This window comes from Rhinolophus sinicus, chromosome 8 (assembly GCF_057876585.1).
Source record: "Rhinolophus sinicus isolate RSI-liver-muscle chromosome 8, RSI-T2T, whole genome shotgun sequence".
In the NCBI taxonomy this organism is placed as follows: domain Eukaryota; kingdom Metazoa; phylum Chordata; class Mammalia; order Chiroptera; family Rhinolophidae; genus Rhinolophus; species Rhinolophus sinicus.
The window spans coordinates 42,507,302-42,534,880 of NC_142508.1; the positions used below are offsets into that span (position 1 = coordinate 42,507,302).

The following is a 27,579-nucleotide window of genomic DNA, read 5'->3' on the forward strand; positions in this document are numbered from 1 at the left end:
GGTTCCCTAGGACTCTTTCTTAAATGGGCTGGAGGAAGGAGCTGGTGAGAGCCTGGGCCTGGTACCAGTCCTGGAGTTTGTGGCCCAGTATAGTATCAGGCTGGAGGGTGGGCAGGATGCTAAATCATCTGCCAGCTGCTACCACAGGCTTGCCTGCCTCTCTGGACCTCAGTATCCTCATCTGTCAGAGGAAATAACTGCCTTGGAGTCATAAACACTCCCAGCCTATTCGTGAGTGCTGTGCTCCTTGGGAGTGCTTGTATTTTCCACTAGTTCAGTGAGGTGGGTCAGTGATCTGCAAGGCTGACAGAGCCCAGAGGTTTGGAAACCAAACCAGCAACCAGGCTTCTCTGCCTAGAATCCCTCTCCAGGTGGCTCCCTGCCCCTCACACCTTCTGGACAGTCACCTCCTGAAATCTGGATCTCCTAACTCTTCTGAGGCCAAACACTTCTCCCTACCGCCCTGTGGCTGCAGGAGGTTGTGGCTCCTGCTCTTTCCCCACCCCTTGTTTATGAGCTTAGGAACTCAAGTTCTTACACAATATCCGGGGTTTTTCTTCCTGAGGGGGAAGGGAGTCTGGGGTGGGGTAGGCAGGGATTTCCAACTATTGGCTTTTCCTGGGGGAAGGGATGCACCACTTGCCCACATCTAGGAACCTGTCCTGGACCCTTGACCTGTGTTGATATACAGAGATAAAGGGGCATATCTAGGAGGTGAGTCCTGTCCAGGAGTCAAGACCTGGCCCAGCTAGTTGCTGTGTAACCCTAGACTGTCCCTGTACCCTCTTTGGGAGGGGGCTAAGGTCTATTTGGCACTTACTCAAGATCTGTTTAATACTTAGCCTCTTGTGTAAAGTAGGGATTTTATCCCCATTTTGGCAAGGAATGGGCTCAGAGAGGGGAAGTGACTTGCCTGAGGGATGACGAAGCAGCACTGAGATGGAGAGCAGCTCTTCTTTAGGGGACCAAGATAGGTTGGGGAGGGAGACGGGGAGGTTCTGCGCCCTTTCTCCTTCCATTGAGTAGGTTTGAGCCAAAGTAGGCTTTCTTTTCACGACCTACTGAGAATTGGGGTCCTCCTTGTGGCTTACTGTGCTTAAGGGTGGGAGCTGCAGCTTGTCCTGGCCTCTGCTGGGCTAAATTCCGGGAACCGCCATGGTGCCTGTCTCTTCTCCCCTACTGAGCAATGGGCCCCACAAGCCGCGTTACTGGACAAGATTCAGGCCGTGAAGACTTCGGTTCCATGCTACAAGCCCCAGGGCCAGTCTCAGCCCCGCCCCATTCCTCAGGCCACTCCTACAGCCCCGCCCTCTGCTGCACCCCTCCCCTTTCTTTAGGTTCCTACCGCTTTACCCTGTTCAGCGCGGGGGACCCACCGCTTATTCTGGCAAGTGCGTGCCCCGAGAGCGCACGCAGGCGCATTGCGTGCCAGGAGTCCGCGGTGGCGGGAACCTTGAGGCAAAGTATGTCGCCTCCTGAGCGTCGCGGAGCGCACGCGGTGTGGAGCCTGCCTGGGCTTTCGAAAGCCTGCACCCAGAGCGGGGGCTGACCAAGAGACCCCTGAGGCCCAGAAGTGGGTCAGACCCAGGCCTTGAGGACAACCCAGCGAGATCTAAGAGCTTCAGGCGGAGAAAGATTCTGTGGGGTAAGACCTGGATAGGCTGCGGCCGAGGGAAATCGGGGCCTGTCGGCGCTCCGAGGAAGGCGTCCGCGGTTTCACAGAGAGGAGCCTGCAGCTGGTTCTTGAAGAATGAGTAAGAGTTCAAGAGAATGACAGGGGGGTGTATTCCGGGCAGAGAACAGCCCTCATGAAAATCTTAGGGAACTGAATGGGATGTAGAGAGACAGATGGACAGAGTCAAAGTGGCGGTGTCGTCAGCCACCCCTTCAGTCAGCAGGCATCTGCAGGTCCAGTGTGCCTGGGACATGGCAGCACAGGTTCCCCGGAGGCCTCCCAAGGGCCAGGGCCTGGGCTGGCTTCTGCTGGGACCCCTTAGAGGAGTCTAGCCTGGATGCTGGCTCTTGTTCTGGTGGATGAGCCAGACTGGGACACCATGGGTCACAGCCCAGAGTGGCCAGTGACTGAACAAGCAGCAGAGGCTGGAAGAGCCCTAGGGACACTGGATGGAGGGACCCAGGAAGGTTTCAGGGATTAGGAAGCGCCCCATTCATTCTATTAGAAATTAACACTACCGCCATTATCACCACCAAGATACATTTTAATTGTGAAATATTCAGAAAAGTGCATAAAACAAACGTACAGTTAATAAGTTGTTGTAAAACACCTGTGCCTCCCACATTAAAGAATAAATTACCAGAAGCCCCCAACCTGCCACCTTTCTGTCATGCGCGTCCTCCTGACCACAACCCCCTTTCCCTATGTGGGAACACTATCCTGGCTTTGACAGTGACAATTCCTTGCTTTTCTCTAACTTCCTAGTTTTATGTCAGTCAGTGATATAGTTAATTTTATATCTTTTTGCACTTGACATAAATGTAATCACACAATATGTTTTCTGTTGTGTCTGGTTTCTTCTGCTCAACAATGGATATGCGAGGTTCTTCAGTGTTTATTTGTAGTTGACTCATGTTTTGAACATCCCACAAATAGTCCATGCATTGCACTGTTGATGGACATTTGGGTTGTTTCCAGTTTGGGGCTGTCATTGAATAATGCCTTTGTGAACATTCTTGTGCATGTTTCTTGGTGAGCAAATGCTTACATTTCTGCTGGGATATACCTAGAAGTGGAATTCCTGGACATGAGCACAAGTATGTTCAGGTTTGGTAGATACTGCCTTTGTTAGTTTCCTAGGGCTGCTGTAACAAATTATGAAAACTTGGTGGCTTGACATAACAGAAATGTGTCCTCTCACAGTCCTGGAGGCCAGAAGTCTAAAATCAGTTTTATTGGGCCAAAATTAAGGTGTCGGACCCATACTCCCTTTGGAGGCTCTCGGAAAGAATTTGTTTCTTGCCTCTTCCTACTTCTGGTGGCTGCCAGCATCCCTAGGTTTGTGGCCACATCACTCCAATCTCTGTTTCTGTGGTCACATTTCCTCCTCTTCCTTCCATGACTAATCTCCTTTTTTCTCCCTCTTATGAGGATACATGTGACTGCATTTAGGGCTCTCCCAAATAATGCAGGATAATCTCATCTCAAAATGTTTACTTTAATAAAATCTGCAAAGTTTTTTTTGCCACATATGATAACATTCACAGATTCCAGGGATTAAGCCATGGACATCTTTTGGGGGACATTTTTTTCAGTCTACCACACTGAAAGTTGTTTTTCTAAAGTGTTTATACCAATTTACTCTCCACCAGTAATGAATGAGTTGTCTGCTTCACATTCTTGCCAATGCCTGGTATTGTCAGACAGTTTAATCTTGCCAGTCTGACGGATGTGTGGTAGTATGTCACTGTGGTTTATTTTTCTTCTCCTTAATGATTGATTTCTGTTCATTCTTGAATGAGGAGTAGGACATCTTTGGGTGGATAGGATGGGCAAAGGTATCCTAGTTAGGTGGATTAGCATGTACAAGGGTCACAGAAAACATTTATTTAAAATGATTAAGAGGGTTTTTTTTTTTAAGCATTAGGTTATTAAAAGATAATGCAGAGATATAAGTGGAACAAAACCAACAATAAATAAGATGGTCCAATATAAGGCTCTGGCTGGGCAGGGAAGGGAGAGAGGCCAGGAGGGGACTGGCTGACTGGCAGAAAACAGGGATCAAGGGGGTGGAGCTCTCTATGAGTTGATGCACAGGTGTGATGGCAGCAAGGGCCTGCTGAGATCAGAGCACAGGACACTGGATTTCAAACATGGAAGACAGTACTGGGTTGTGGTTCAATCCAGGGCTTTTAAATTTGGGACCCAGAGAGTCCCGCGTTGGAGTCCTGGATCTGCCACTTTACTAAATGTTTTGCTCAGGGAAGTGACATCACCTTCCTGAGTGTGTAATCTCACCTTTAAAATGAGGAAACTAATACCCACCTTGCAGGTTCTGTGAGGGGTAAACACATTTGACCCATTTGGCATAGTGCCTGGCATTTGGTATAAATGCTCAGTAAACGTTCGCGGTGTGTGCTGCCCTTCCAGCTAATGACTAAGTTCAAGGTGTGCTCATGGGAGTGGGTGGCTGGGGTGGGCTGAAGGTCAGCAGAGATGAGGTGGAAAGAGACTGAGCGGCTAGCTCATTGGAAGGACGGCCCATCATGGGAAGGTTAGGTATCCCAGCAGGGTGGAGGGGCTGGGGTGGGAAGTCTCTGAGGAGGTGCTAGAGACTTCAGGAATGAGGGGAAGTGACCAGGGACTCAACACATGTCCATGAGGAAGTGGGACAGAGGGTGTTAGAACCTGAGGACATAAGACTCAAGGAAGCCAGGGTTCTGTGAAGCCAGATTAGAGTTGGGCGGCTCTGCCTCAGCTGAGTTCCCACAGCCCTTTGTATGTCCCTCTGAGCTGCCCCCAGTGACCATGTGCCCCACTACGGCAGAGCGTGTCAAGGGAGGGCTTGGGTCTGACGCAGCCTGTCGTGGCTAGAACAGAAGTATACCTTGGTAAATGATCGTTGAATGACTTGGGTGTGAGGGAAGGAGAAAAATACTGGGTGGCATGCAGTAAAGTAGCAGATCCAGGATTCCAACGCGGGACTCTCTGCGTCCCAAATTTAAAAGCCCTGGATTGAACCACAACACAGTACTGTCTTCCGTGTTTGAAATCCAGGGTCCTGTGCTCCGATCCCAGCATCTGCCTTCCAGGCCTGGCAGGCCCTTGCTGCCATCACACCTGTAGCATCAATTCATAGCGAGCTCCACCCCCTTGATCCCTCTCTTTTCTGCCAGTCAGCCAGACCCCTCCTGGCTTCTCTTCCTTCCCTGCCCAGCCAGAGCCTCATATCGGACCATCTGATCTCTTTCACCAGCTCTCTAAAAGCCAGGCTCCCAGCAGGTAACAGGGGGCATCACAGCTGGGTTTTTGAAGATAATTTAATGAAGGGACTATTTGTAGTGGTGTGGGCAAGGTTGAGGGAACCCACAAGGGAGGTGAAGGCAGCAGGAATCTGTGACCACCCTTAGGTCTGCAGGGGTAAGGGAAGGAAGTGATGGTATTACTGGAGCCTGGGGAGAACCATGAAACATACCTGAGTGGCACCAGAGTTGTGGAGGGCACAGTGCTGACAGAGAGCAGGGAGTAAGAGAAGAAATATCCAGAACACTGCTTTCCTCTCCCACCCTCTACTGTCCTGCTGGTGCTTCCTATGGAGGCCCCGCTTAGAAGTCGGAGGGCAAGTGAGCCGGAGGATGCTGTCCACATGGGGAGGGAAGGGTGGGGTGTGCCCTGGAAGGGCACATGGAAAATGATCCCTTCCACCCCTGGCCTTCAGCACTTCCCTAACCAGGATCCAGGTGGTTGAGGTTGGCTCAGAGAAGAATGGTGGCAAAGTGGTACATATGGTGCCAACTTCTTGGTCAGCTTCCTCTTTCAGTTACCATCCTTCCATGAGTATCCCCAATTCTACCCTTTTGGTCTCAACAAATAAAATGAAGACTAAGCAGTTGTGATTTCTTCAGCTTCCAATTCAAACCTACAGATATCCACGCCCAGACTTACTTCACTTCTCCGGGCTCCATTCTAGTCCAACCTCCCCACCCATGCATTGCCCATCCCATCACGACTCCCAGAATGTTACTCTATTATTCTTCCCTTCTCTGTTCCTTCCTTCTTCTCTTTCCTCCTTCCTAGCCTATAAATTATCCAAATTTCTACCACCTTAAAAACTAACAAAACCCTCTATGTCCCTTTACTTTGTGCGTGTCCTTTGTTCTCCTCATCCCATCCAAAGTTCTTTTTTTTTTTTTAAATATGGAACGCTTCACGAATTTGCGTGTCATCCTTGCACAGGGGCCATGCTAATCTTCTCTGTATCGTTCCAATTTTAGTATATGTGCTGCCGAAGCGAGCACACCATCCAAAGTTCTTGAAAGGACAAGTACAAGTTAGGGTTCTTTGGCTGCAAGCAACAGAGACTGACTCTTGCTAACTTCAGCAAGCAAGGAATTTATTAGAAGGAAATGAGGATGGCACACACAATGGAAGGAGAGACTGAAGAACCAGGCTTCGGAAGGGACCGGGGCCAGGGTAGTGGCAGGGATGGAGACAGCGGGAAGGAATGGCAGTTTCCTCAGGGGCCTGGCCGCCGCAGGAATCAGCGCTAACCGCTTTCTGGCCTCCTGTCACGTAAGCTCATGGTTCAAATTACAGGGAGGGCTTCTGATTGGTGCAGCTTGAGTCACGTGCCTCCCCTTGGCCTGCGGACAGCTGGGCGCCCTGATGGACAGTCTCGTGGAGCTGACATAGACAATGGGGAAATGGATGCTGGGTAAGCAGAAGCATTCCTGTTCACCAGCCCCAGCGTTCATCTCTCACTGGAATCTCAGTTCACTGAAACCATTGGAACTGAGCATGTTAATGACCTTTCGCCAAATCCAAGGACATTTTCCAGTCTGTATCTGCAGTTTTTAATTCCATTGACCAGTATCTCTCTCTTGAAAACCTTTCCTCCCTTGGCTGCTGCATAACAAATCAACCCAAAACTTAGCATCTCAGAACAACAAACATTTACGATAGTTTCTGCAGGGCAGGAATCCATGAGCCCCTCAGCTGAGGGCTGTGGTCTCTTCTGAAGGCTCCGGTTGTGTGGTTGTGCGTGTGAGGAGATAGCATGACAGTTTCCCCCAGAGGGAGAGAGAAGGAGGGAAGGAGGAAGGGAGAGAGGAGAGAGAGAGAGAAGAGAGAGAGACAGAGAGAGACAGAGACAGAGAGACAGAGAGACGGGAGAAGTGAGAAAGAAGCGAGAAGGGAAAAAGAGACATGCCCGCCCAACTTTTTATAACTTAATCTCAGACATGACATCCCATCACTTCTGCCATATTCTGTTCATTAGAAGTGAGTCCCGGGCCGGCCCGGTGGCTCAGGCGGTTGGAGCTCCGTGCTCCTAGCTCCGAAGGCTGCCGGTTCGATTCCCACATGGGCCTGTGGGCTCTCAACCACAGGGTTGCCAGTTCAATTCCTCGAGTCCCGCAAGGGATGGTGGGCTCTGCCCCCTGCAACTGGGATTGAGCACGGCACCTTGAGCTGAGCTGCCTCCCGGATGGCTCAGTTGTTGGTTAGAGCGCGGGCTCTCAACCACAAGGTTGCCAGTTCAATTCCTCGACTCCCGCAGGGGATGGTGGGCAGCGCCCCCTGCAACTAAAATTGAACACGGCACCTTGAGCTGAGCTGCCGCTGAGCTCCTGGATGGCTCAGTTGGTTGGAGCCTGTCCTCTCAACCACAAGGTTGCCGGTTCGACTCCCGCAAGGGATGGTGGGCTGTGCCCCCTGCAACTAGTAATGGCAACTGGACCTGGAGCTGAGCTGCGCCCTCCACAACTAAGACTGAAAGAACAACAACTTGAAGCTGAACATAACCCCCCACAGCTAAGATTGAAAGGACAACAATTTGACCATTGTTCCCCAGTAAAGTCCTGTTCCCCTTCCCCAATAAAATCTTAAAAAAAAAAAAAAAAGAAAAAGAAAAAAAGAAGTGAGTCCCTAGGTCCAGCCCACATGCATGGGGAGGGGTCACACAAGGGCAAGGGTACCAGGAGGCGGCGTCACTGGGGGCCTCTTAGAGGCTGCCTGCCGCAGCTTCCATGATGTAGCACTTGTGGGTCTTCTTCCTCTCTGACAGCTCCTTCTGCGGTCCAGGCAGGGACTCTTCCTCTTCTGCCCACCTTTGAAACATGGCCCTTCCCCCGGCCCCTTCCTTGGCCCCTAGCTCTTCTCATTCTTCATATCCTTCCTGAAGGACAGTGTTCACTCATGATTCTAGCTGTCACCTGTACACTGATGATGCCAGATCTTCAGCCAGATCTGTTTCCACGATGCCGCACATAAATGTATCCTAATATTAACTGTAGAACCAACATAAACGCTGGACACCTCAGGCAGAAGAATTTTCCAAAGAACTTCATTGAATAAGTCCTGTGCCTCTTATTTTCTCCTCCATGGCACCTCCATCCACCCAAGCATCCAGGTGAGACATGGGGCCATCGCCTCCCTCACTCTCATATCCAAACATAAAGCCTGCTGCCTCAACTTAGCTCAAGGTTTTGCAAACCTGGCACCTCCCCTGTGCTCCTGATACCGACGTCGTGATACCAGGCTTAGCACCTCTTGCCTAAGCTGTTGCAACAGCTTCATGATTTTTCTTGCCTCTATTCTTACCTCCTCAAATGCATCCTCTCAAAAATGCTGATCTGCCCTTGATGCAATCCCCACAGTCTCTGAGGTCAAAAGGTGTTTAATGACCGGGCCCAATCCAGCCTCTCTAGCAGCGTCTTTCTCTCATGGCTTATGCTTTGCAACCCCCACTGCCTGACTGCACAAAATGGGCTCTTCCTCGTGATTCTAGCTTTTGTTCTTTGCTGTCTTCTCTGAGTTTAACGCCCCTCCAACTTCGGGAGAACGATTTCCCCTTTAAAACTCAAGAAAACTTCCCCAGGCTGGTTTCCTGTCCCAGTGTTGTTTTGATTTATTGATGTGTTTGTCTCTCTTACTGGAGCATGAGCTCTGGAGAGCAGCCCCTCTCCCCCTTTGCGTCCCCAGCACCTCCCCTGGACTGTGGGCATTGAATGTATGAATGTATAAACTGGAGATTTACGATAGCCTAGGATGTGTGAGCTGGTTCTTGAAGTCAAAAAGAAGTTAGCCAGGGTGAGAAGAGCGGGAAGGACAGTCCAGTTATAGGAAACGACGTGCCAAGGCCAGGAGGTAAGAGGAGGCAGATTCAGGGAAGTGGCAGTGGTCTGGCATTGGAGTACAGAGTGCACAGTGGGCAGTGACTAGAGGGAGTGGGGAGCCAGAAATTGTGAAGGGCCTAAAAAACGGGCTAGGGAGTTTGGCCTTCATTCTGTTCGCAACAGGCAGCCCTGATAGAGTTGGAAGCAGGAGTGACTTGATCAGAGCCATGTTGTAGAAAGATCACCCCAGTGGCCAGTGTGGAGGATGGACGAGAAAGGGACGAGGAGGCTGGGAGGCCCGGTAGGAAGTAGGTACAACGGGCGAGCAGGACGTGAAGAGGCCTGAACAACTGTGTTTCCCCGAAAGCAAGACCTAGCCGGACCATCAGCGCTAATGCGTGTTTTGGAGCAAAAATTAATATAAGACCCGGTCTATAATATAATGTAACATAACATAACATAACATAACATAACATAACATAACATAACATAACATGACAACATAACATAATATAATATAACATAATATAATATAATATTATAAATAAGACCGGTCTTATATTAATTTTTGCTCTAAAACATGCATTAGCGCTGATGGTCCGGCCAGGTCTTATTTTCGGGGGAACATGGTAGGACACTGCAAGTAGAGAAGGGAAGAGGAGATGGATTTGAGAAATATTAGGTCAAATTCTATGAAATTACTATTTTGTGAAAAAAGCCAGTTGATGATTGGCAATTTTCATATGGTTCATCTTAACATTAAGGGAGTAAGTGAACTGGATGGGATTTTGAGCCCGGGGGATGTGAACGTGAGGAAGAGGCAGTCAAGGCTGAGGCCCTTTTCTAACGCGACAGCCAGAGCAGATGGAGTTGCCACTACCGCAGACGGAACCCAGGTCTGGGGGGGGCGGTGTGAGGAAAGGGGCCTGTTCAGGTTGGATGTGTTGATTTTGAGGTGGCTTTGGGACTTCCAAGAGGTGGCTAGATATCTGGGTCTGAAGTTTAGGAGAGGGGGATACGTTAGAGACAAATTTGGGGGTTACTGGCATGAAGAAGGCAATTGTGGGAGGCAATGCTTCCCCCTGGGAGAGCAGCCAACGGAGGAGAAGCAAGGGAGTGAACTTTCTTAGATGCAAAGGGGATTTGTTTGTTTGTTTGTTTGTTTGTTTGTTTGAGATCCAGTTGGCTTTATTAAGCGATTCATGGATAGGGCCGCACCCCATCTAGCAACTAGAAGGGTGCTCCCCAAAGAGGATTTTTAAAAGATGGTTTGTGGCTGTGTGCTGCAGAGAAGGAAAGTCGGATAGGGCTGAAAAGTGCCTGTTGGGTTTAGCAAGGTCGTCTGGGAGTGGGGACAGCAACGGGAGTGGCTTGGACTGAGCTCTGGAGACACAAGACTAGGCCTGGCCTTGGAACTGTCCTTTCGTCCTCAGTAATGCAACACTCAAGCCACCAGGGGGCAGTGGCCACACAGAATCCAGGTGGGAGGGATTCGCTGGGGCCAGCGAGCTTGTGGATACATGTGGGCTGTGGGCACGGACTCCGGGTTCCGCCCATTGCAGAGGCTGTTTCCTAGTGGGGAGGGATGTCCCCACGTGAAGGAAAGAAGTTCTGGAAGGGCAGGGGAAGGAACCCTTTCCGTGATGGGAACGGGCAGATTAGCAATTCCCAGTCCTGTCTACCAGTTTCCCTCTTGTGGGCCTTTGCGGGTGCAGGTGGGGCTTATTCAACCTGGTACTCCAAGTCGTCATGGGGTTTGCATTTTGAACCTTGATTTTCTCTCCTCTCGTTTCTTGACAGCCTTACCTTGCAGTCTGTGTGCAATACATACAGAACTTTTTTCAGTTCTCACCTGCTTCTATGTGAAAGAAGCAGGTATTGGAGTATAGAAGTCCTTCCATGGAAATACCTCACCCTCCACCTCCATTCTTCAGGTCTTATTTCAGGCATCACCTCCTCCTGGAAGCCCTCCTTCACTGCCCCCTCTACTTCCTCTTGGGTCCTCTAAAGCCCTGCATATTCCCTATCTTTAAGTCTTAATGTCTGGCTTGGAATTACTTGTTTATTTATTTATTTTTGGTCAGCTTTATTGCAGTGTGATTTAAATACATTCAATAACATTTAAATACATGCAATAACATTCACCAATTTTAAGTGTTCGGTTTCTCTCTCTGTCATACACACACACACACACACACACACACACACACACGCACACAACACACAGTCATACAACCACCACAATCATGATGCAAAACATTTCCATTACCCCCCCCACACACACACAAATTCTCTCTTGGGCCCTTTGCTTTCACTTCTAGCCCCTTTCAACCACTGACCTGCTTTTCTGTCACTAAAGTTTTGCTTTGTCTGGAATTTCATATAAGCGGAATCCTACAGCGGATCTTCTGTGTCCAGACTCTTACACTGAGCTTTGGGCTTCGTCCATCTCACTATGGGTGTCAGTAAGTTCGTGTTTATTGTCTGTTCTCCCCCAGACCAGACTCTGTGTGAGGGCAGAGTGGTGTCTCCGTCACCTGGGTGTTTGCAATTTGCAGCGTAGTCCTAGCACATCGTAGCCTTCAGTGAACCTTTCATAAATGGAACTGAATGGAATGCTCTGTGAGAGCCGACCTGGGCCAGCTTCTGACCCTGGGATGTGCCTAAGGCAGGACCCATCTATATGCAGGAAGCCGGTGGCCTTCACGACGCCCTCTAGCTGCTCCTCCATTTGCCCGACCATTTCCAGTCAGCTGGCTCTTGCTCGCAGCCCCTTTCTGAACTTCTCCCCTCCACCTGCTCCTCGTCCCCCACTCCTGCCCATCTCAGCTTCCTTCTGGCCCTTGGAAGTCTCCGTACCCTAGAACCTTTGTCTTGGGAGTCTGCCAGTCTCTCAGCTCCTCCACTCGCCTCCTCCAGGACCCCACCCACTTTAGAAGACCCTACATTTCAGCCTGGTCTGTGTACCCTCTCTGTGCCGCAGGGGCCCGTGTCTCAGAGCCCCTTTTAGGGTGCTGGAGGCAGCTGGCTGCCCCAACCTGGGAGCTACATTATGACTTCCCCTGCCTTCTCCTGCTTCCTGTGATTCCTGCCATGCCCCCTCAAACTCCTTCTCATGGGAGGCCCTTGGGGGAATCTCTAAATTTTGTACAGGCCAGAAAAACCTCTGTTTCTCTTCTTTCTTTCTTTCCCTCGACTCCCTCCATCTCCCATCTCCTTTCTCTTCTCCCTGGTCCCCTTCTCTCTTCTTGACACCCCCATCCTGCACTCTTCTCACCATTCTCCAGTCAGTCCCCACTCACCTCCCTTTTTCCTTCTCCCAACCTCCCCTCCTTTCTTTCCCACCCATTCTCCTCCTGTCCTTGCCCTTCTCCTCCCTCACCCACCCTGTCCCCAACTGCTTCTGTCCCCAGGGTCTCCTTCCTTCCTTCTTCCCATTCCAGTTCTCTTGTTTTCCCCTTCTTCTTCCAGCCCCTCCCTCCTCCTTCTCCCGGTTTCCTCCCATCCCCCTCTGTGTGCCTCTGGTTCCCTTATCTTACCCCCTTTATCTTCAGGGGTTGTAAGAGAGACCCAAGACTTGTGACGCAGACCCAAAGATGTACGCACATTCACACACACACACACACACACGTGGCCACAGATGTGTGAACAGATACACTGCATTAGTGAGCGTGTACATCTATCTGGAGGTACATTCTGATGTGCGCACACACACACACACACACACACACACACACACTTTAGAGTATTCGTAGCTTACAATGCCCTGCACGTAGTATATTCCAGGTACTTCTGGAATGGGAGCTCTTTCTGGAGTAGAGAGGGCAGGCAGCTCTTCCCTGTGTTGTACGCAGTGTGCCGCGTACAACTTTGCATGTGCCTGGCGTGTGTCCCAGGCTGCATCCACCCTCGTGAGGTCACAACTGCGGCCTGGGTGGAGCCCTGCAGAGCATGTAGAGCCGCCTGCGCGTCCTGTGGGTGTCCTGGGTAACTAAGAGACACCTGTCATCCACGGGACGCAGAGCCTGCCCCCTCAACACACTGTCCAGTAAGCGTCTCCTACGGACTTCACGCCCCAGGTCAGCATTTCCGGATCTTTACCGTTGGTCCTCTGGTGCTGAGTGCATACTCCGCGTCCACACAGTTATCGCATGCGTGGTCATTCTTGGAATGGGCCGCCCTCAAGCTGGTCCCGTTAGGTGCTGGAGGTGAGGCCAAGGAGCGCCCATCCTCGCCCCTGCCCCCGGAGCTTCCCTCCAGCAGCCTCCAGGCATCTATTGCACACACACAACGGCCGCCAAGGAGTCTGTCCAGCACACTGGTCTCAGCGTCCACTGCTCCTTCGAGCTCCTTCCAGGGTGGGCGGATCCTGTGTGGTCATCGCAGGCACCCTCTGTGAGTTTCCACCTTACGAGTGGGGTCTGTGTGCCTTTGCAGGCAAAATACTGGCTTATGTTATACACACTCTGTGGGTCTCCAGGCCCTGCGCCTCAGTGTCTATCGTGTTCCCCTGAGATCGTCAGGTTCGGGTGCCCATTTTATAGGCACAACCATAGGCCAATCCTGCCTTCGTGTTGGGCACACAGTGTGGGTCCCAGGAAGCTGCGTGGTGTGTGGTTCCTTGTCCCTCATGGTCATGCCCTGTGGGTGGCGTGTGCCTAGTTTGTGCACAGGTGATGGAGATGGTTCCCTATTTATCGGTGTTGTGTACACGCAGGGTGGGGCCTGGGGCCCCGCTCTGTACAGTGGATAGTAAGTGGTTTCGTGTCTCTTACGCACACGCTGCATAGATACCTGTAATTACATGGTGTGCACACAGGGTAGGGTAGCTGCTTCTTGCATTCACTTGCGCAGAGCACAGTGTGGGTCCCAAGAGGTTGCTGCGTACAGAGGGTAGTGGGTAGTTCCGTGTCTGTTATGCCCGCTGCACAGGTCCCATGTACTTACTTTGTATGCCCGCGGGGTAGGTGTTTCCAGTATTTATTTCTGTTACGCACTTGCAGTGCAGGTCCCGGGAGCCTTCTCTGTACACGTGAATAGTTGGTGATCTTCGTGTTTCACGCACGTGTCGCGAGGGTCCCGTGTGCCCACTCCGTCCGCGCGGGGCAGAGGTACCGGTAACAAAAGCGACGGGCAGCTGCGGCTACTGAGCCGAGACCGCGCAGCGCGCGCCCGTGTCCTCCTTCTCCCTCCTCCCCCAAAACCCTCTCCCGGTTTGAGTACCACTCGCAGCCCCTTTCTCCTCGTTGCACCGCCGCGCCCCTGCCGGCAGGGGGCAGGAGCCACGTGCCCTCCCCAGACCCAGCTCAGACCTTCCTCTGGCCCAGGGCCCCTTCCCTCTCAGCCACCCCTTTCCTTCCTCTCCCCTCCCCAGCCCTACTGTGCCTGGCACAGGGGATGTTCTCAGTGACCGGCTACTACCTCCTCCCTCCCTTCCCCTTCCCCTGTTTTGTCTCCCCCACCTGCCCTCTCCCCCTGGCTGCTCCCCTAGCCTAGCACCGCTTGTCAGTCTCCTGGTCTCTACTCTCACCCCAGCCTGCCCCTGTCTTCCTTCCCTGGGCTGTGTCTCTTTGTCCTGCACCCCCCTTTCATAAGTCTCATTCTCTACTTTCGACTCTCTGTTTCTCTCTCTTTCTTGTATCTCCTCTGGATCTCTGTCCCCCAGAAAGCCTCTTCCCATGTCTTTCTGTCTCCTCCTCATGGTATCTCTCTGTCTCCTTAGGTTGCTCCTGCCTTGCCTCTTGCAGTTTCTCCCTGTCTCTCTCTGTATCTCTTTGTTTCATTTTGACTCTCTAAGTTTCCATCTTTGCTTTCTGTCTCTCACTGTCTCTGTATTTCTTTTTGTCTGTTTTTCTGTCTTGGCCTCTGTGTGTCTCTTTGCACATTTCTTTCTTTCTGTCTGTTTCTTAGGTTCTTTCTGAGAATCTCTGTGTCTGTTTCATGGTGTTTCCATCTACATCACTCTAATCATCTCTCTCCTTGTCTGTCTGTCTGTCTGTCTGTCTCTCTCTCTCCCCCTCTCTGCTGTTTTCTCTGTCTCTGTCTCAGTCTCTACATCTTTTGGTCTCTGTTGGTGTCCTTCTGGCTTTGCTTCTCTCTCTCAATGGCTGTTTCTGCATAGCTCTCTGATTTAGCATGTCTCCCTTATCTCTGGGTCTATCTCTGTGTGCCTGTCTCTCTCCAACTTGCCTTGCCTCTTCAGCCCTCTCTTTCTGAGTGTGGCTCTTTCTCCTATCTCTGATTCTTGCATCTCTCTCTCTCTTATCTCTGCCTCTGCCTGACTCTGTCTCTCTCTCTCTCCCTCTCGGTAGATAGATGATAGATAGATGATAGATAGATAGATAGATAGATAGATAGATAGATATAGATATAGATATAGATATATGGCTATCTGTATCTCCTGTCTGTGTGTCTTCTTCTCTGTGACTGGCTTTCTGGCTCTTCATCTCTCTTTCTCTCTCCATGGACCTCTTTTCCTATCTCTTTGTCTCTGGGTGTCTCTGTGGTTCTTGGTGCCTAGCTCTGCTTTTGTGTTCCCATCTGCTGCTCCCCACCTCTTTCCCTCACCCCAGCCCCACTGTATGTGTGTCTATATGTTTCGGTGTGTCTCTGGCATCTCTCTGTCTCTGTTAGTCTCTCCCTGCCTCATTTTCCCCTGTATTCCTGCCCTCTCCCTTTCCTCCTTGTCTCTGTTTCTGGTGTCTCTGACAGCCTCTGGGCCTCAGGGTCTCTCCCTGCCTTTGAGTCCCCTCTGCTCTCCACTCCTCTCTCTCTGTCCCTGTGTATATATGTTTCTCTGTGTCTCTGTGTATCTCTGCGTATATCTGCCCCTGGGCATCTCTTTGTCTCTTTCTGCTTCTGTGTCCTCTGTGCTCTCTGCCCTCTCCCCTCTCCCTTTTCTCTCTGTCTCTGTCTCTGGATATCTCTGGGTGTCTCTGAGAGACTCTGGGCCTCAGGGTCTCTCCCTGCCTTTGAGTCCCCCTCTGCTTCCCGCCCCTCCCTTTCCCCTCTGTCTCTTTCTGTGTCTCTCTGTGTCTCTGCATATCTCTGTGTGTCTCTGTGGGTCTCTGGGCTTCTCCTTGTCTCCGTGCCCTCCTCTACTCCCCACCCCTCCCCTCTCTGTAACTGCGGCTGTCTGTTTCAGTGTATCTCTGAGTATCTCTGCATCTCTCTGTCTCTGTGTATCTCTGTGTCTCTGTGGGTCTCGGGCCTCTCCCAGCCTCCGTGTCCCCTGCGCTCCCCGCCCTCTCCCTCTCCCTCTCCCTCTCTCCCCCCTCGCTCTCTCGCTCGCGCTCTCTCTCTGAGCATCCTTGGGCCCGGGGTTGCCATGGGGACAAGGTGGGAGCCGGGGATGGCGCGCGCCTGGGCTCGCGCCGGCAGCTCAGGCGAGGAGCAGCGGCCAGAGCAGCGCCAGCAGCAGGCAGCGAGCGGGCGCGGGAGCGGGAGCGGGAGCGGGGGTAGCGTTGGCGGCGGCGGCTCCTCCTCGGCCATCCCCTCGGAGCCGTGCAGCTGACGCGCATGGCGAAGACAGCGGCGCCTACCGATGGGAGCAGCGGTAAGGCAAGGCGGCGCGGCGCAGCCGGGCGGGCGGGCGGCGGGCAGCCTCCTCCTCTCCCCAGCTCGCCTGCGCGCCCGCCCGCCCGCCCTCCCTTCTTCCCTCTCCCCTCGCAGCCCCTGCCCGCCCGCCCGCGCCGCGCTCGCCCTTCCATTTAAAAATCTTTAAAACTTTGCATATTAATATCTGCGCTTTGCATAATCTGACCCGCGCTTTATTGATTGCAAGAAGCTTAATGCAGCCGGCTCGGCCTATTGCAGAGAGCTCTCCGGGCGGGAGCCGGGCGGGCGCCGCTCGCTCCGCACCGCTCTCCGGCTGCCGGTCGCCGCCGCGGCCCCGGCCCTCTCGCCTTCCTCCCGGCGCCCGGCGCGGGGGCTTTGCCCCCTGGCTGGGTATTTTTATTATTTGGGGGTGAGGGGGTGTCGGCTCCCCGTCGGTGACAGCGAGGGAACCAAAGGAGAGATATGTGCCGCGGTGGTGGCGGGGAGGGCTGGGAAGAAATGGGGACGGAGAGAAAGGAGAGCAAAAGGGGAGAAGGGGCAAGAAAGCTGGGGAAAGGAAAGGCGTGGAGCGGAGGCAGTAGGGAGAGGAGGGAGCAGTCGACGGAGGACGGAGCTGAAAGGACGGAGGAGCGAGTGGAGACAGAGAAGAGAAAGGAGCGAGGCGAGAGGAGCGCAGACTAGAGAAAAGAGCCAACAGCCGCGAGCTGGCGGAGGAGACCAGGCGGTGGGCGTTCGTCGCTGCCGATCCCAGGCCAAAAAATAAAGAAAAAGAGCAAGAAAAAAAATAATATCAATAAAAAGACGAAAATCAAACACTTCGCAGCCGGGGCCACCGTATACAAAAAAGAGCGAGCACGGAGAAGAGAGGCGAGGTGGCATCGGCTCCCGCTGGCTCCGGCGCTGTGGAGAGGCCCCCTGGGCTGGGCAGGATCCCCATTTTGGACCCTGCGTTTGGGGAAGGGGCCACTGTGGAGAAAATGAGGCAAGAGGGGGTCGAGGCTGGTGTTGCTGCTGCCTGCTTCTTTCCCCCCTTTCCTGGGGCTGTGGGGGCCGGTTTAGTATGACCATGGTGAGGATGGTGGTTGGTGGTGCTGTCTGAAGCTCCGAAGCAAGCAGGGTGCATGGGGGGCGGAGGTAAGAGGACACAGGGACCAGGAAAAGGCTGAGGGGGCGGGAATGAGGGGCCAGAGAAAGAAATGGGGTGCCTTGGGTGGAAGAGGGGAAGAGGGCGCAGCTGGGATGGGGTGCCGAAAAGCGGTGGCTTCTCCGGCAGGAGAAGAGGCGGCAGTGGAGCTCTAGGGTCCGGGAGTGATGTTGGGGAGCCAGGGTGCACCCCTCAGCTCTCTGGACAAAGTCTGTAACTTGGGGAACCCCTCGGCTGCCTCCTCCTGTCTCTTTGCTCCCTTTTCTTCCTCTCCTGTCCTTTCTCAGCTCCTTTTTCTCCATCTCCTTTGCTGGTTTCTCTTTCTCCCTATTTTCCAGTGTCTCTGTCTTTTCCTGCTCTCAAACGCTTTCTCTCCCCTCCCCCAGTTTTTCTTTTTTCCCCCCTGTCTTCCTTCTCTCCACCCCTCCCTTTCTTTCTCTCTCTTTTTTTCCCTTCCCCCTTTCCCCTTTTCTTTCATTCTCCCTCCCTGCCACTCATTTCCTCCGTGGCCCCATCCTTCCTACCCCCTCCTTCGATTTCATTTAGTTATCACTTTGGTAGCGTCAGCCTTGAACAGCGAGCCAGGGAGAGGGGCTCCTTGCAGAGACAAGACTCCCACAAGTTCCCACAAACCTAATGCCTATTCCACACACACACACACACCCATGTATTTCTATCCTCTTTGCCCTGCCGGGGGCTTGGGTCTGTCCTGGGGGTTCTAGCGCTACCCCCTATTTCCTCTGGCCTCCTAGAGAAGTCCTGCTGGATGCTGGCTGGGGCTGTGGGAGGGGGAGGGGAAGACCTTAACTGAGGGCTCATGGCTGTGGTTCAGCCCCACTGAGAGAGAAGGGTGTGGACAGAGAAGAAAATGACATAGATGGTTAGTGGGAAGTGAAAAGGGGAGGAAATTGGGGCTAGGGTCCATCTGAGAAGGTCCTCAGAGCTTGGGAGCCCCAGGTAAAAGATCCTAAGAGAAAGCCTCTGGCCTGCTGACCACTCCCCACGCTCTCCCTCCATCCTGGGGCCTGTGGAGTTGGGGAGCAGGTCCTGGATTTAGAGAAAGACCCAATGAGCCACTTCACTTGGTAACGTTTAGTCTCTTGTCATACTGGCAGGTGAATTTGCCCCCCTCCCTCAGGTACAAGGAGAGAGGAGCATCAGTGCGCGGTGGGGGCTGGAGAGCACAGTCTGACCATGGCGGCAGCGTGCGTGTGCCCAAGGCCTCCGTGCGTTGCGAGGCGTGTTCAGGACAGACTGACTGTGTGCGGGGCCTGGGAGCCTTGGCAGAGTGAGAAGCCCAAGGTGTAGAATCACAACATGTGTGTTCAGCGGGGCGCCGGGGACTGGGTCCCCATTGTGGGCCATATGTGTGCAGGAAGGAGTTGGCGCGTGCATTTATACTGGTGCTTCCCTTGTCACGGACCCCTCGCTGCGTGTACACTCGGGAGGCTCTCTCTGGCTCTGTGTGTGGCAGCCGTCCATGTGTGTGCGGGTCTGTGGGCCACGTTTGGCATCGGTGGTGGGTGCGTGAATCTGGACAGGTAGCATGGTTGGAGTAGAGACTCTCCGTACCTGCACTGGGTCTGAACGTGGTGTGTGCACACGAAGGGACACGTCAAATAAAGTCACATGTGAAAGTACTGTTTCTGAATAGAGCTATTATTATTGTTGTCGTTACTGTTCTTGTTAGGTGTCTGTGTGTTGTGTCCTGGGTCAGAGGAGGGCCTGTTGGTGAAGCAGCGTCCCTGTGCAGTGATGAAAGATGGGCACCGAGGTCGCGGGTGCACGGGTGGGCTGACAGCGTGCTTGCACAGCAACCTTGAAGCTGGGTTCAAGAAAACAAAACAAGACAAGATCCCCTTCCCCGAAGCCAGCCAGCCCAGGGAAACCTTCATAGTGTCCCAGGTCAGGGCCGCAGGCAGGAGCTCCAGGTGCTGGTAACACAATTCTACATCTACTTCCTGATTGCTGGGGAGTGCTGGCCAGAGGCCCATCTGTGCCCACTGGAGACGTTCAGGTCTCCATCTCCCTTAGACTGCTGGCCAACCCTCTGGCTGGTTGCAATGCCATCTTTGGGGGCCTTGGTTGCCCTCGCTTCCCTCTGCCCGTCTTTTGAGGGAAAATGGAGGGTATCTGTGATAGGGGCTATGGTAGGGAAAGAACTCGGACAGTGTGTGTGTGTGTATGTGTGTGTGTGTGTGTGAGAGAGAGAGAGAGAGAGAGAGAGAGAGAGAGAGAGAGAGAGAGAGAGAGATTAGCCTATATATCCTAAACAACATGCCGGCCAGATTTTATTCCAGTGGGTACATCAGTGGCCACCCCAGGCCACTTCCATTCTGGTTCATACATACTTGTTCCTTGATGCAGGGGCCATAGGCCAGAAGCCCCTCCCCCACCAATGTGACAGCCAAGCTAGGGGCCCCAACTTCAGCACCCCACTGGGAAGTGCTTATCCGAGCCCTGGTGCAGAATCCTAATGTGTGGGGATGACCTGGGAAGAAGGGCAGACGGCCACACCAGGGGCTGCTTGAACCTTGATGGGGGCAAGGGAGCAGTTTCCCTGTCTGGCACAGGCTGGTTAATTTCAGGATTTTTCAGGATTGAAATGGTTGAGAAACCCGGTTGTGGAAAATTGTTGGAGGAGAAAGTGGATGTGGGGTCTCTTTAGACTGGGATCTGTTCTTTCTTCTAAATACGTATCACTTGTCATTTTTTCCCTTGGGCCCAACACCTCCTGATCTAATAATAATAATAATAATAATAATAATGAGGACACCTAGCTCTTACAGCAGCCCTGATGGTGCCCCTTTCACAGGTGAGGGTTTGAGGTCCACACAATTCTCCCAGCCCATAAGCCACCAAGCAGTGCTAGGACTGAGGTCCTAATAAGGAGCTTGGTCTGTTCTCAGAGGTCTGTCCCTTCCCCTTAGCTGTCCCAGCGCCATTTCCTTCCTCTGGCTCTGTCCCTTCCCCCTTCCCCCTTGCTCCAGTCCCCTGAGATGTCCATCCACAGACCTGTCTCCCAGGACCTGTCAGGTGGATAGATGCCTTACATGGCTCAGCGAAGGCTTCCAGGACCTGGGTCTCTCTTTGTATCTTGAAGGAAAAGCCGGCAAACGAGCGAGCACGAGCGAGGTAGAAAGCTCACTCTGTTGGTGATGGTTTGGGGCTGGGCCTCTTCAAAGACAGGGCAGGGCTATGGATGAGCTTACATTTCCCCCTGACCCCCGACCCCTGCCAGGAAGACCAGGGATGCACAGCCACCTTCTCAGATGCAGGTGGTGGCCTTGAGAGGCAGGTGCACCTTCCCTCACTCTCCCACAGCCCCACCTTCATGAGATCCCAGGGCCAGCAGCTTTCCCAGCTCTGACACACTCAGAGGGAGGTTGGAGGTGGTGGCCCCACATCCCAGGTCCCCACACTCAATAGGTATTTATTGAGCGGTGTGTCACTGAGCGCATGAAGTACAGTTAGTTCCCTGAGATAAACAGGCAATGGGAGCATGAGCGCTCCCTACCTGAAAATGATTTTTAGGCACCAACCGTGGACTCGGAAGTGGATCTCATACCAGCCGTAGACAATAATCCGGGTGCCTGAAGCACAAAGGGAGCTTCGAGGTCACTGGGAATCTGGCAGGAGGGAGGAATGGGTTTAAACCAGGAAGTGGGTCTTGGAGGATGCTCAGGCACTGAGGAAAGGGGGGGGGGAGGCGAGGGCAGAAAGATGGCCGAGGGCAGGGCAGCGGGGAAGAAGCGCCCAGGTTGGGGGCGTGGCCGAGAGCAGAGCTGGGCTCCGTTGTTGCAGGGCCCCATCTGTGGAGGCTCTGAGAAGTTTGAACTTGATCTGGCCGGCCCCAGGGAGCTGTCCTGCATGTGATGGCTCGCACACATGTGCATCTCGTGACAATGTGCCTCGGACAACACGGACGAGTATGTGAGCGTGAGTGCAGTGCACGCACACACAGAGCCCTTCCTCCCCGTGTCTGTTCAGACACACTCTCCCTCACAGAAGCTCTCATCCCCAGGATCCTGTACCATTCAGGGCCGTGTCCCCCACCCCCCACCAGCGAGAGTATAAGAGCAGGCTGGGGACCCTCCCCCACCGGGGTGGGGTGCGGACTCATGTGGCATTCACAGACTTAATCCTCCGCAGTGAGGCCAGAGAGGCAGCATCTGTCACTTTCACAAACACAGGCAACGGAGTCTGGGAGAGACACACTCCACTTGCTCACAACCGCTAGAGAAGCGGACGCCTGCACCATGCAGCCCCCCAGGCCCAAGACAGAAACAGACCTTATGGCCCCCACACCAAGCCCAGACCTATCCACAGAGTCCCTCCCTGCATGAAAGCACACACACAAGTGCACACGCACGTACACACACGTGAAGCACAGCCCCTGACGTCCCAACTCCCCATATGCACAAGCACACACTCAGATACTTTGACTTTAAGCTCAGCTGCTGACATCCTAACCCCTTATTCACACACACACACACACACACACACACACACACACACACACTCTCTCTCCTTTTGACTTAAAGCACAGCTGTAGCCATCCCACCAGCCATACACACATGCCTACAAGCGGACTCACACACACACACTCAAACACACAGCCTCACGATCCACCAGAACCACCGTGGCCAGCGGTCAGTGAAAAATGACAGCCTGAATAGTGTGCGGAGGGTGGGGGGTTGCCCTGAGGCATGGGCCGCAGGTCACACAACAGGGGACACCGGACTCCCTTGAGGAGAGGGTCAGGCAGACCCTGAAAGGGCTCCATTGGTCTGGACGGTTCTGCCAGGTAAGGGAGATTCAACAAATGCAGGCCAGAGGCAGAAGCTGGCTAATGGCCGAGGCCGCCGATGGCCGAGATGGCTGGTCAGCAAGGAGGGGAGGCTCGACAATTGATGTGACTCGGGGCTGGACAAATGATGGCGCATTTGGCTGGAGCTGGCTGGGGGGCCATGGCCTAGAGGCCAGCCGGCCATTCTCGCCTCAGTGGGGAAGGGCCGGAGCGGCTGTTACCGCAGGGTGGGTTTCCCAGCCTGGCTCTGCCGTGCAGCTTGCCTGGTGCGTGTGTCTTGGGGTCTTTGTATGTGTGAGTGTATGTGCGTGTTTGTATGTGTGTGTGCACACACATTTATCTGCAACTGTCAGTGTACACCTACCTCCGTAGAACTTTGTGTCTTTGGGACTCTTGGTGTGCACACGCGCGTGTGTGCGTGGGTGTGTGTGTGTGTGTGTGTGTGTGTGTACGTGCTTGCCCACAAAGTGCTCAGGCCCTTCCCCGGACCCTGTGTGTCCAAGTATGCACATGCATGTCGGTGCACAGGGCCTTTTCTCGTTGTGAGATGCTGTGCGCTCTTCTGCGCTTGTTTCTGTTCGGTTTTTTTGGCATTAGAGTGAAGGTTGGGGTGAGGAAGAAGGGCTGGGTCCGTCCGTGGACTCCCCGCTCTCCACGAGGCCATCTTTGTGCATCCATTGGAGCCTGTCCGGGTATCGGCAGGCGTCGGCTCGTGTGTGCCTGCTCCAGAGTTTGAATATCTGTGTGTCCACGAGGGCATCTCCTTCTGGACATGGCTGTGGGTGGGGCGGGCCAGAGCTGATGAGGGGCCATCGCCCTGCATCTCATCATCCCTCTGGAGAGGGTCACACAACCCATGCCGGGCCTGGCTGGGACCCAGCAGCGCCGCACGGTGCAGACCACCCCTCCTCCTCCTCCCCCCATGACCTTTGAGCACAGCAGCCCCAAATACATATTTATCAGAGGGGCTGTGAAGACCAGCCCCTCCCCCACCGCTCCCCTCAGGGCCCAGCCTGCCTGGCTGAGGAGAAATTAACCTTGTGACACAGGAGCTCGCTGATACCCCGGCCCCCTCCTCATCCACACGGCCTATGTGAGCATGGGTGGGTGTGTGAGACAGAGACAGAGAATAGGGACTCCAGGCTGGGAAGGCAGAACAGCCAGGGGAGGAGACACACAGGTGTACACGTGTCCATATCACCCTGACACACAAACATACTCTCCAAACTACAGAGGCTACATACGTCTCGAACAGATGCACAAGCAAATTTTGAAATAAATCGACATGCAGACACATACAGGGGTTCTGAAATAGACACACACACACACACAGGTTCTCAAACATGTGATAGACACGCGTCCATGTACCCTTGGTCAGAGCTTCTCCTACAAAACACGTAGCTACTAATGCCTGCAGATCCACACAGACATCTGTGCACGTGTCTCCAGAGATGCCGAAATGGACACACCAGATTTGGAAACACGGATGAGTAGAGACTCACGTACAGGTATGAAAGTCCAGATCCACGCGTGCACATAGGTACTGAGACTCACAGGGCAAGACAAATACCAAAACAGCAGGGTGCTCCTCGGGTGGAGGTTTTCTTCCAGCAGAAAACCTACAAACACAGATACTAGAACATGGTGGCACCCAGCCCACGTGCCCATGGTTGCACACAGGCCACGTTCAGAGGCCCCACAGGGAAGCCACACACGGTGACCAGAAAGGACACATCCTGAGTGATAGCACACAGCATCCCCCACTTAAAGCGAAATGAAAATGGGTAGATGCTCAAGTCTGAAAATGTTCACGGAATGAATTTACTCCTTATACAGGGACTGAGCTCTGTGTGAGCAGGCTCCTCTCAGAAGCAGGGAAACAGTGATTTACAGCCGGACCTGGGCCTTGCCCTCCAAGAGATCCGAGCCAATAGGATGGGTGCCGATCGGACCTCAGTGTATAGTTAGTTCTAAACCGTGATAACGTCTGGCAAGGAAAGGAACAAGGGGCCGTGGGAGGGGATCATGGGAGAACCTGATTTAGATTGGTGGGTCAGGTGTAACACCTCTGAGGAAGTGACATTTAAGCTGAGCGTTAGACACAATACACAGATTCTAAATGTGCACACACATCCCTCCCAAAACTCACGGAGGACACACAGGCATAAATAGTGCAGGGCACAGATGCCTCTGCCCCCACCCTGCTTTGCCTCAGTGCCCCTCCAGGAAACTCCTCTGGTGGGAAGTGGGGTCCCCTCGGCTGGGGCCCAGATGTCTGGGGCTGTGTTGAGCGGGGAGGCAGAGCTGCCTGGGACAGTCCAGGGGGCTTCACCAAGGAGGTGGCATGAGAAGGGTGGGTAGGGTCCAGAGGAAAAGGGGAGGCAGAGAGCTTTCTACCCTGAGGTCCTTCCTGTGCACAGGCAGGGAGTTGTGAGCAGGTGTGGATGTCACTGGACCCGTAGGTGTGTGGAGGGAGGGCTGCGAGAAGAGGCTTGACATGTCCGGGAAGGGCCGTGAGGAGGGACGTGACAGGTTGTGAGCCTGGCACTAATCAGGGACCCCTCAGACTCTGGTGTGGAAGGGGGGCAGGAAGACGAGGGGGAGGCCTGGAGGGAGGGGCTTGCCTGTTCACTCTTGGGACCCTGGACAAGGTCTGGCCGGGGTGGGGGCACTGCCTTCCCCCTGCTCCCAGCCCCATCTTCTGGCAACTGGGCAGAGTCAAACAGGCGACAGCTTGCCCCCACGTGGAGATTTGCTGGGAGTGGGAAGTTAAGTGTTCTAGTCCCCCTTAGTGACCAGCAACATTCTACTGTTTTCTGAGGCCTCCTGCGGCCAGGCCTGAGATGGGTGCCAGGGCACACGGATGAGCCAACCCCTTCCCTGCCTCAGAGGAGTCCCTAATTTGGGGAAGTCAAAGCTGACAAAGCCCTGTCAGGGATTGCAAGGTTTACTGAAGGCTTCTTGAGCTTATTCTTAGAGAATGAATGAGTCAGAAGGCCCCACAGGGTGTGTGGGGAAGGAGTGGGATGGAGCCTGGTTTTTAACGATGAAAGCACCCCTCATCTGCCGCGGCGAGAAATTCCCCCATCACACTCAGCTGAGAAGCCTTACATGAGCTGGCGCCCACCCGCCTGTTCAACTTCTACTCTTTTCTTCCAGCCTCTAAAAGCTCAGGCAACTCTGGCCTTCTTGCTCATCCTCAAACACACCAACCTTGTTCCTGCCTCAGGGCCTTTGCATCTGCTGTTTCCTTTGCCAGGAAAGCTCTTACCCCCATACTTCATTTGGGCTGCTACTTAAAACCTACCTTCCCCAAAGGGCCTTTCTGGAACTCTCAGTCTAAAGTAACATCTTATAACTTACCCCTTCACCTGATCTGTTTGTCATCTTAGCTCTGAAGTATATATTCTTGTCTATTGCATCTCTTCCTCCACTGGAAGGTCAGTGCTGTGAAGGCAGGGACTTTGTCTTATTCGTGGCTCTATCTCTACTAGAATGTGCTCAGCACACAGTAAGTAAGTGCTCATTGGGTCTGTGTCAGGTGAACAGGAGCCTCCAGGTCCCCTGTTGTCCTCGTTACCCATTGTAATGGTGAAGCTGGGCATCTGCTGCACTGAACAAGGGCGGAGGGAGCTCACCTCCCGGTGGCGTAGGGGTGTCGGCAAGCCAGACACCTCCTGCCTGAGCCTCGAAGCAGCCAGACTCCAAACACGTCATCCTGGGCCTGTCGCTTCCCTCTGTCTCTCTCACCATGCTTTCCTCACCCCAGTCAGCTCATCCTTGCCCCCCATCATCTCATCTGCTCACCCCCTACTGTTGTCCTTCCTCGCCCTCCCCCCAGCCATGAGGAAGGGGAGACCCCAGGCTGTGGAGTCACACATACCTGCTTGGAGTCCCGTCCTGGCCACGTGGCGACAGGCAAATCACATCACTCCTTTTAAGCCTCAACTTTCCTCCTTGGCAAAATAAGGTTTTTTGTGGGGATGAAGAGTGATCGCATGTGAGACGATGATGCTAAAAATAACTGCTATTTATTGAGTACCTGCCAGGTGTTAGGCAATGGGCTGGACGCTTTGAACTTTTTTTTTTTCATTAAAGAGAAATGGAGGGAAAAAGCCTGAGCATGGCATGTCCCCAGAGTGTCAGGCCTGGGACATGGTGCTGTGAGTGACAAAGGGAACATAACCCATCTGCCCGGAGCTTACTGTTCCAATGTGTGTTCGCACACGCACATACCTGCAGTACCACCCCCTTCAGTCGGTGGGGCTTGTGCCCTTGTCAGCAGAAGCCCCAAGGGACAGTGTGGAGGCCCCTGAGGCAGCAGCTCTCAGCTGAGAGCCAGCCCAGCCCAGGCCATCCCAAACTGCCCTTTACTAACCCAGTGGGAACCTCCGTTCTTCATAACTGGACTGTAGGGCCTACTTAGGGTCTGGCTGAGAATTGGCCTTAGGAAACGCTTACTGAATGAATGAATGAATGAATGAATGAATGAATGAATGAATGAATGAGTGAGTGAATGAATAACATATTTAACTAGATAACTTCATTGCATTTGTTCACCCAAGGACAGATTGGGTGAACAATCGCACCCTGTCCCTTCCCCTCCCACTGCGTTCCCTCCAAGCCCCCTCACTCCCTCCTCACATACCCATTTGTGGCTGATAATCTGGTATCATTTCCGCTACTCACTTGCCCCTTTCGGTATCAGGTCCTCTGCTAAGTTGGTTATAAGCATGGTCTTGTTGACCCCTTATACCAGCGCTGTGAGACAGGTGTTATTATTATCCCCCTTTTATGTTTGAGCAAACTGAGGCTCAGAGAGGTGAAGTGACTTGCCCAGGGTCACACAGCTAGGCGGCGGCAGACCCGCTTATGGACCACCATGCCCTCCTGCCCCATAGAAGCGTGTGTTCTCTCTCTAGTCCTCCGGCCTGCATGCACACTTTGCTGTGCAGTTTTCCCCTCCCCACGGTGGGGTGGCACAACCCCGAACCAGGAACCCCCGCGTGGGTCTCAGTTCTATCACAACCAGCTGTTTGACTTTGAGAAAATCCTTTCCCTCCCTCTGGGCCTCAGCTTCCCCTCCAGCTGTTCCTCCAGTCTGTAAGCCCTCAGCCAGTTCCCTGAAGAGGCGACAGGGCATAGAATTCAGCTTGGTCCTACCCTGCCCTCTCTCATTGAGGAGAAACCAGAGGAGTAAGCAGCAGACTTCAGATTAATTCATGTTCCCGGGGCACTGGACTCGGCTGAGTTGAGACGCGGGGACAGAAGCCAAAGC

The 27,579-nt window shown here is 53.4% G+C and overlaps 1 protein-coding gene, 1 long non-coding RNA gene and 1 other non-coding gene across 3 annotated transcripts in view; 2 read left to right on the top strand and 1 right to left on the bottom strand.

Moving 5' to 3' along the window:
• Positions 1-5,866: 5,866 nt before the first annotated feature.
• LOC141567749 (U6 spliceosomal RNA) lies at positions 5,867-5,973 on the bottom strand. Its single transcript, XR_012490578.1, has one exon. It is a non-coding gene; the product is annotated as a U6 spliceosomal RNA (small nuclear RNA).
• Positions 5,974-16,195: 10,222 nt separating this feature from the next.
• Positions 16,196-27,579, top strand: part of POU2F2 (POU class 2 homeobox 2) — a 70,859-nt gene continuing 59,475 nt past the window's right edge. Inside the window, exon 1 of the mRNA XM_074314251.2 lies at positions 16,196-16,345. The gene's annotated coding sequence lies outside the window, so the exon portion shown is untranslated. The remainder of the gene's footprint in view (positions 16,346-27,579) is intronic.
• On the top strand, positions 16,463-19,131 carry LOC141567673 (uncharacterized). Its single transcript, XR_012490501.2, has 2 exons — positions 16,463-17,481; positions 18,607-19,131. It is a non-coding gene; the product is annotated as an uncharacterized LOC141567673 (long non-coding RNA).